Source organism: Rattus norvegicus, chromosome 5 (genome assembly GCF_036323735.1).
Source record: "Rattus norvegicus strain BN/NHsdMcwi chromosome 5, GRCr8, whole genome shotgun sequence".
NCBI classification, from domain to species: domain Eukaryota; kingdom Metazoa; phylum Chordata; class Mammalia; order Rodentia; family Muridae; genus Rattus; species Rattus norvegicus.
This window is the reverse complement of record NC_086023.1, coordinates 13,203,148-13,211,105: the sequence shown is the minus strand read 5'-3', so window position 1 is coordinate 13,211,105 and position 7,958 is coordinate 13,203,148. Positions and strand designations below refer to the sequence as shown.

The 7,958-nt window shown below is 35.7% G+C and overlaps 1 pseudogene; it reads left to right on the top strand.

Moving 5' to 3' along the window:
• Positions 1 to 7,349: 7,349 nt before the first annotated feature.
• On the top strand, positions 7,350 to 7,693 carry Rpl30-ps4 (ribosomal protein L30, pseudogene 4; annotated as a pseudogene).
• The last annotated feature ends 265 nt before the right edge of the window (positions 7,694 to 7,958 follow it).

Genomic DNA, 7,958 nt, shown 5'->3' with positions numbered 1-7,958 from the left:
CTGTCCTGAGTTTGAGAGATATTTAATATCCAACTGGGGATGCTCAGAGGTCAATTGTATATGGTAGCCTAAAGTTAGAAGAGGAATGTGACTAGGAAGAAAGCAGAAGCTGTCAGTAGTCAAGTGTTTTGGATGATATATCCAAGGGAACCAGTGTAGATCAAGAAGAAAAGACTAAACACACAAAACCAAAAATCAACACTTTTGTGTCATTGGTTTGCTTCTCCTACTTCAGTTTGGGTTCTAAAAGATAGAACTAGGTCAACAGGTATTTACAACAAGCACTTTTACTTTTTGAGGTTTCTTGCTAGTCCCCTAGGCCCCATCTTTAGTATTTTCTTGTTTTTATTGTGTTTTTTATTGTGTTTTTTTTTCTGGTTTCTGTGTGCTCATTGTGATACACATGTATCCACATACATGTTATGTGTACCTGCACACACACACACACACACACACACACAAACACACACACACAATTACTTTATAATATTTAGCCTTAGATACCACTAAATATAAATGAGAAGATAAGGAATTGGCAAAGAAGGCTCACAATAGGCAACTAATGAGGAAGAAAGGCAAGAAAGAGAAGCTAAATGAGTAAGGAGGGTGATTAGAGATGTGCTGTATGATAAGTAGGTAAACTGGGATGAGGACTGGAAATGTTGGTGGGGGAACAAAGGTTAATGAAAATGTGGAGACAAACACCTGAAGGGAATGGATGAAATAAGAAATGAGGGAAAATAAGAAGAATTAAACTTTGTTTGCTCCTGTAAATCACTGCAGTGCATCCACAGGGATTCCAAAGGGAGATGAAGCAACCTCTGTAAAATGTACAGTGGTATATTATGGGAAAAACTCATCCAACATGTTGGAACTCTCTAGCTGCACTATTTGTATGTGTGAGTCAGAAGCACCTTGCTGGCTTCATGATTCCTATAGAATCCTCTGTCCTCATTGTGACATCTGAGTGTGTCCTTGGGTCTGTACCTTTGGACACTGCTTTTTGATCTTGGTTTTATTTATTTGAGATGAAGCAGGTATTGGGTCACTATCTAAATATACTATATTAAGACTGTTGTTAATGAATCTCTTTCTTATATTTTCTTAATGTTTCTGGTATACATATACATTTGTGAAACAGTTTGTCATGGTCTCAGAGTAAACTCAACTGAAATAGTATCTTGAGCCATTTCAGAAGTTTCTGAAAATACTATCAAATAGGTTAAACTGAAATAGTATCGTGAGCCATTTCAGAAGTTTCTGAAAATACTATCAAATAGGTTATCAAGATGATCAAAGAGACTAGAGCAGTGGCAAGAAGTATAGATATGGCCAAAATGAGTTTTTAGTAAGTCAATAGTCAGGGGTGTTCTAGTAACATTTCTCAGCTTAGGAAAAAAGGATATATTTTAGCCTACAGCATGACTAGCCCATGCTAAGAATCCCATGATAAGGCTAGATCCTTAAGAATCATGCCTTCTTCACCATGAGATTGTACAAAGTGCATAACAAGGCAAGATCGGATCAAACGGAAGTTAATACCCAACGGAACAAAGACCAAATCCTGTAGCTTTATGCTCAGAATCTGGAGCTCTTGGTGACATCCTTTATGCTCCAATAACCTTGGGTAGCCCTACATCTTCAGCTCTGGAGCACCTGGTCTGTCTCTTGGGTCAGCTCCACTTGACGCATAGAGTTTTTTCTTTTTCTTTCTTTCTTTTTTTTTTTTTTTGTGAACATTCCTATTTATGGCAACTTCAATATCCTGGAATCTCCACTGGCACTCAGACTTCTCCTTTCCAGCTTCATGACCTAGCCTCCCAAGACCTTTTTTGTAGAATGCCTGAATCTTCTATCATGTACACCTGTAAAACCAATACTACATGGATGTACCATTGCTAAGATCCATTGCCAGCCTGAGAGATAGCCTAACTTCCTTCTAAAGTTGGTACTGCTTCCTCTTTTGGTTGAGCCCAGGAGGAATATTCTATAGGCAGCTGTTTTGGTCACTGATGATCTGTGCTGGCATTCTCTGGTCATGCTCTCTACTTTCAAATGAGTTTACATTCCCAGAAGCTGCAATCTTCAATGGATGAACTCTTGCTCTCAGAGCACTTTTCCCATTGTCCAGTACAAAATGTACAGTTCCTCTTTAACTGTACCAATCTCTTTAGTAATTATAGCTAAATTGTCTGCTCCAGACACTTGAGATTTTAGCCAAGGTTCATTTCATTTCCTTAGTAAACAGTTCATTTTAATATCTTCCTATTTTGAAAAAAATTTAAAGCTTACTAAATGCAATGTACAGTAACCATTCACAGCCTGAATATTATACCATTGACATTCCTTCCACCAGAAAACCAAACTGCTTTAGAATTTAAGAATTTTTAAAGATACAGAGGCAGAATACAACTGGAGTTTTTCCAAAACTGTTGCAGGAATGGCTCTCAGTTGAATTTCTGGTAGAGTTCTTATTCTATGAAACTTTGTGAGCACAGATTCTACTGCCCATCTTTTACATAATATTGCTTTTAAAAGAATGCCCCATTAGCCTCTAGTTGCATCATTCTAGCTAGGCCTTCTTTATCAACTAACTCTGTATATGAGGCACAAATTAAGGCTTATCACAGGGATATCCTCACTTCTGTTATCAATTTTATGGATTAGTTATTTTTCCTATTACTGCAACCAAACACCTGAAAATAAGCAATGGGGTGGGGGCGAGAAGTATTTATTTATCTTCTTAGCAAGGAAGGCATGGTAATTGGAGCTGGTCATGTCATGATGTCAGATAGGAAGCAGAGAGAGACTAAGAAGAGAGAGTAGAACCAAATTCAAACTATATCCCATTCCCTTAAAGGTCTCACAGCTTCATCAATGGGCAGAAAGTGTGTGATAAAGTGTTCAAACACAGGAGTCTTAGGGACGTTCCACAGTCAAATAATTAATACCTAAGATTATGTGGTATCTTTATTCTTTTTAGTCAATTAAAGTCCTTTATTATGTGTTTCTAGAAGTTTAAGTAAAAGCTATAAACTTTTTGCAAAAACAAATATTATTCCGGAATAAATGATCGGTAGAAAGTACACAGTAATTAATGAAAAATTCTATGTAATTTGGTAATTTTAAACTTATAAACACTATTTTTTAGGTTATCTTTCAAGGCAAGGGGTAGAAGAGAGGGAATGGTAGGATTCATGTTTCTCTGCCATTGCTCAAATAAATAGTTCCCAACCCATGCAATCAACCCTAATTAAATCCAAAGTCTCTTTTTCTCTGTGTCTCTCTCCCTCTCTCCACTCCATCCTTCCCCCACCCCCAGCAAGAAAGTTGCAGGGGTAACTTGTTGGGCAAGGGGGATTGACAGAAGTGAAAAGGGAAAAGAGGATGATGGTAGATAAACATGATCAAGGTACTTTTAATATGTATAAAACTATAAAAGAATAATTCAAACAATATTGACTTTTTAGCAGATACTTTTTTTGCAACATAAAGAAAACTAGTTCAGATTCACATACTATTTCAAACCTATATCTAAATAAATGCATCCAAGATTAATTTGTTAATTTCCTAATGGGTTTGTTTTAAATTTATATGAACAAATACAAGGAGAAATAGTCCTCATCATTATTGTGAAAAACTTTCTTGAAATACTTATCTTATTCTTTGTCTACCTAATTCATTTAAAGGCGAGACATTGACAAAAAATAGAGACATACACTAGATGTAATTGAACCTTAATTCATGCACATTCAAGCTGTACATCAAATAGCTAAGGCACAATGAGTTTCCACTACAGCAACTTTTTTCTTGAATTTAAAAATGCAAGTATGTGAAGATATAAGACATGTTAATTAAATTCCCTTACTATACCATAATATTTACAGATATCTAAATATAATATTGTATAATATGTATTCTAATCTTTAATAAAAAGGCTGATCTAACTTTAAAGAATATAGATCTTATTTTACAGGGGAGTGAGGTTGTTTAGCTTCATAATCTATTTCTTGGTTCTAATCCAAAAGTGTGTGTGTGTGTGTGTGTGTGTGTGTGTGTGTGTGTGTGTGTGTTTGGAGCTGTCCATTATGGATATTGTCTTTAAATACATGGCTCTTATGAAATTATTAGTGAAAAAATAATGAGGTATACTATATGTAAACTTAAGATATTTCATCATGAGTAATGCTAGTAATTAAAAGTTATACATGCATTATCAGTTTATTATAATGATGCTATGAAATGATTTATATTGTTCTATTTTCATTTATAGTCACATTAGCAATGGCTATTAGAGCAAGTATTTCAAAACAGTATATTTTAAGTTTTCTGGTCAAGAAAACTTACCAACTCATGGAAACTGAACAACTCTCTAATGAATGAAAATTAGGTCAAGAAAGAAAATAAGACTTTCAAGAATTGAATGAAAAGGAACACATACATACACAAACATATAGGACACAACAAAATTGTCCTATAAGAACAATAATCAAGAAATAATCGAAATCATGGCTTAAATCAATAAAATTGGAAAAAGAAAATACAAATAATTAATGAAGCAAAAAGTTGATTTTTTTTTAGAAAACCAATAAATTTGACAATGTTTTCTCCAAATTAACAAAATTAGTAATGAAGAGGTGGGGATAACAGACACTGAGGAAATTCAGAGAATCATAAGGATATTCTTATGATTCCAATGGATTATCTTACAAGGGCAAATTTCAGCTTCATATGGAAACACACACACACACACACACACATACATACACACACACACACACATACACAGACACACACACAAATGCACACACAAAACCCCAAACAAAAACAAACAAAAAACCTAGGATAGCAAAAACAATCCTGACTAATGAAGGAACTGCTTGGGGGGAATCAATACACCTGATTTCAGGTTGTATTACAAGACTATAGTAATATACAAAAAATGCATGGTATTGGCACAAAACAGATGGACTGATCAATGGAATTGAACTGATGACCTAGATATAAGTATATACACATACGCGCACACACACACACACACACACACACACACACACACACACACACACAGACAACTGATTCTTTTACTGTTTTAAATCAAGAGTCCAGAAATACATTGGAAAAAGGCAGTATCTGCAATGAATGGTGCTCATCAAAATTGGAAAGCTCCAAGTAGAAGAATCCAAACTTACCAAATAGACCCAAAGTTATCACCCTGAACAAAATTCAACTCCAAATTAATCAAAATATGCAATGTCAAATCAAATACATTGAAACTAATAGAAGAGAAAATGTGGAATAGCCTTGACCTCATTAGTGCAGGAAATTACTTTTTAAACAGAACACTAATATCAACAAATAATAAATAGTACCTCATGAAACTGAGAAGTTTTTGCTCAGCAAAAGACAAATCATTTGAACAGTGTGGCAACCTAGAGAAGGGTAAAATATTTGTTACCAACTATACAATCTGATAGAGGACTAATAATCCAAGATGCATAAAGAACTAAAAAAATACCCTAGTTACTAAAAAAAACAAATAATCCAATTTTAAAAGAGGGTATTGATCTAAACAGAGAATTCTCAATGGACAAAACTCAATCATCAGGAAAAAATTTAATTTAAAAGACATGTTCATAGAAGGGGATGGGGAGGGGTTAGTGGGATGTTGGCCCGGAAACCGGGAAGGGGAATAATAATCGAAATGTAAATAAGAAATACTCAAGTTAATAAAGAAAAAAAAAGACATGCTCAACATCCTTAGCCATCAGAGAAATGCAAATTAAAAATATTTTGAGGAGACCTAAGAGCAGAGGGAAGACCAACTCTTCTGCTCCAAGTGACCCTCCGGGAGGGCTCAGGACACACACTTCCGGTTTCTACATGCACCTGGAGCTGACCTGGACCCACAGCTCTCTGTACCTAGATCTATCTGTAGGAAAACAGGCCTACAGGATTGCTGGCACACAGGCTTACAGGAGGGTCAAGCCACTATCAGAGATAGCAAGACAAGCTAACACCAGAAATAACCTCATGGTGAGAGGTAAGCACAGGAACCTAAGGAACAGAAACCAACACCTTGGCATCATCAGACCCCAGTTCTCCCATCACAGCAAATACTGGATATGCCAACACACTGGAAAAACAAAATTTGGATTTAAAATCACATCTCATGATGATAATAGAGGGCTTTAAGAAGGACATAAATAACTCCCTTAAAGAAATACAGGACAACACAGGCAAACAAGTAAAAGCCCTTAAAGAGGAAACACAAAAATCCCTTAAAGAATTATAGGAAAACACAACCAAACAGGTGAAGGAAGTGAACAAAACCACCCAGGATTTAAAAATGGAAACAGAAACAATAAAGAAAGCACAAAGGGAGATAACCATGGTGATAGAAAATCTAGGAAAGAGATCAGGAGTCATAGACCCAAGCATCAACAACAGAATACAAGAGATAGAAAAGAGAATCTCAGGAGCAGAAGATACCATAGAAAGCAACAACACAACCATCAAACAAAATGTAACCAACACCTTGCACAAAGCTCCGAACACAAAACATCCAGGAAATCCAGGACACAATGAGAAGATCAAACCCAAGAAAAATAGGTATACAAGAAAGCGAAGACTTCCAACAGAAAGGGCCAGTAAATATCTTCATGAAAATTATAGTAGAAAACTTCCCTAACCTAAAGAGATACCCATAAACATACAAGAAGCCTACAGAACTCCAAATAGATTGGACCAGAAAAGAAATTCCTCCTGTCACATAATAGTCAAAACACTAAATGCACAAAACAAATAAAGAATATTAAAAGCAGTAAGGGAAAAAGATCAAGTAACATATAAAGGCAAACCTGTCAGAATTACACCAGACTTCTCACCAGAGACTATGAAAGCCAGAAGATCCTGGACAGATGTCATACAGATCCCAAGACAACAAAATTGCCAGCCTAGGCTATTAGACCCAGCAAAACTCATTTACCATAGATGGAGAAACCAAGATATTCCATGACAATACCAAATTTACACAATATATTTCCACAAATCCATCCCTACAAAGGGTAATAAATGGAAAACTCCAACACAAGGAGGGAAACTTCATCTTAGAAAAAGTAAGAAAGTAATTTCCTTGCAATGAAACCAAAAGAAGAGAGCCACACAAACATAATTCCACCTCTAACAACAAAAAATAACAGGAAACAATAATCACTATTCCTTAATATTTCTTAATATCAGTGAACTCAATTCCCCAGTTAAAGGATATAGACTACTTCCTTTCTTGCTCCCCAGACATCTTGGTATCTGATCCTGGTTGGGGGTTGTCCTGCTCTTAAGGCAAAAAGATGGTGGTCTCAAAGAAGATGAAAAAGACTCTGGAGTCAATCAACTCTAGGCTTCAATTGGTTATAAAAAGTGGAAAGAATGTGCTGGGGTTACAAACAGAATCTGGAAATGATAAGGCAAAGCGAAGTTGGTTATCTTCGCCAACAACTGACTAGCTTTGAGGAGATCCGAAATAGAATACTATGCCATGTTGGCTAAAACTGGTGTCTGTCACTACAGTTGCAATAATATTAAATTGGGCACAGTGCATGGAAAATAATACAAAGTATGCACATTGGCTATCATTGACCTAGGTGATTCTGATATTATTAGAAGCATGCCAGAACAGACTGGTGAGAATTAAACAAGAACGCTTTCCTCTAATAAAATTTTGCTAGAACTCCTTTTAAAAAAACAAAACAACCAAACAAAAAGAGATAGACTAACAGACTGGATGCATAAAGAGGACCCAGGATTTTGCTGTATACAGGAAACACACCAAAATGACAAAGACAGTCACTACCTCAGAGTAAAAGGCTGGAAAAAAAATTCCCAAGCAAATGATCCCAAGAAACAAGTGGGAATAGCCATTCTAATATTGAATAATATTGACCTTCAACCAAAAGTTA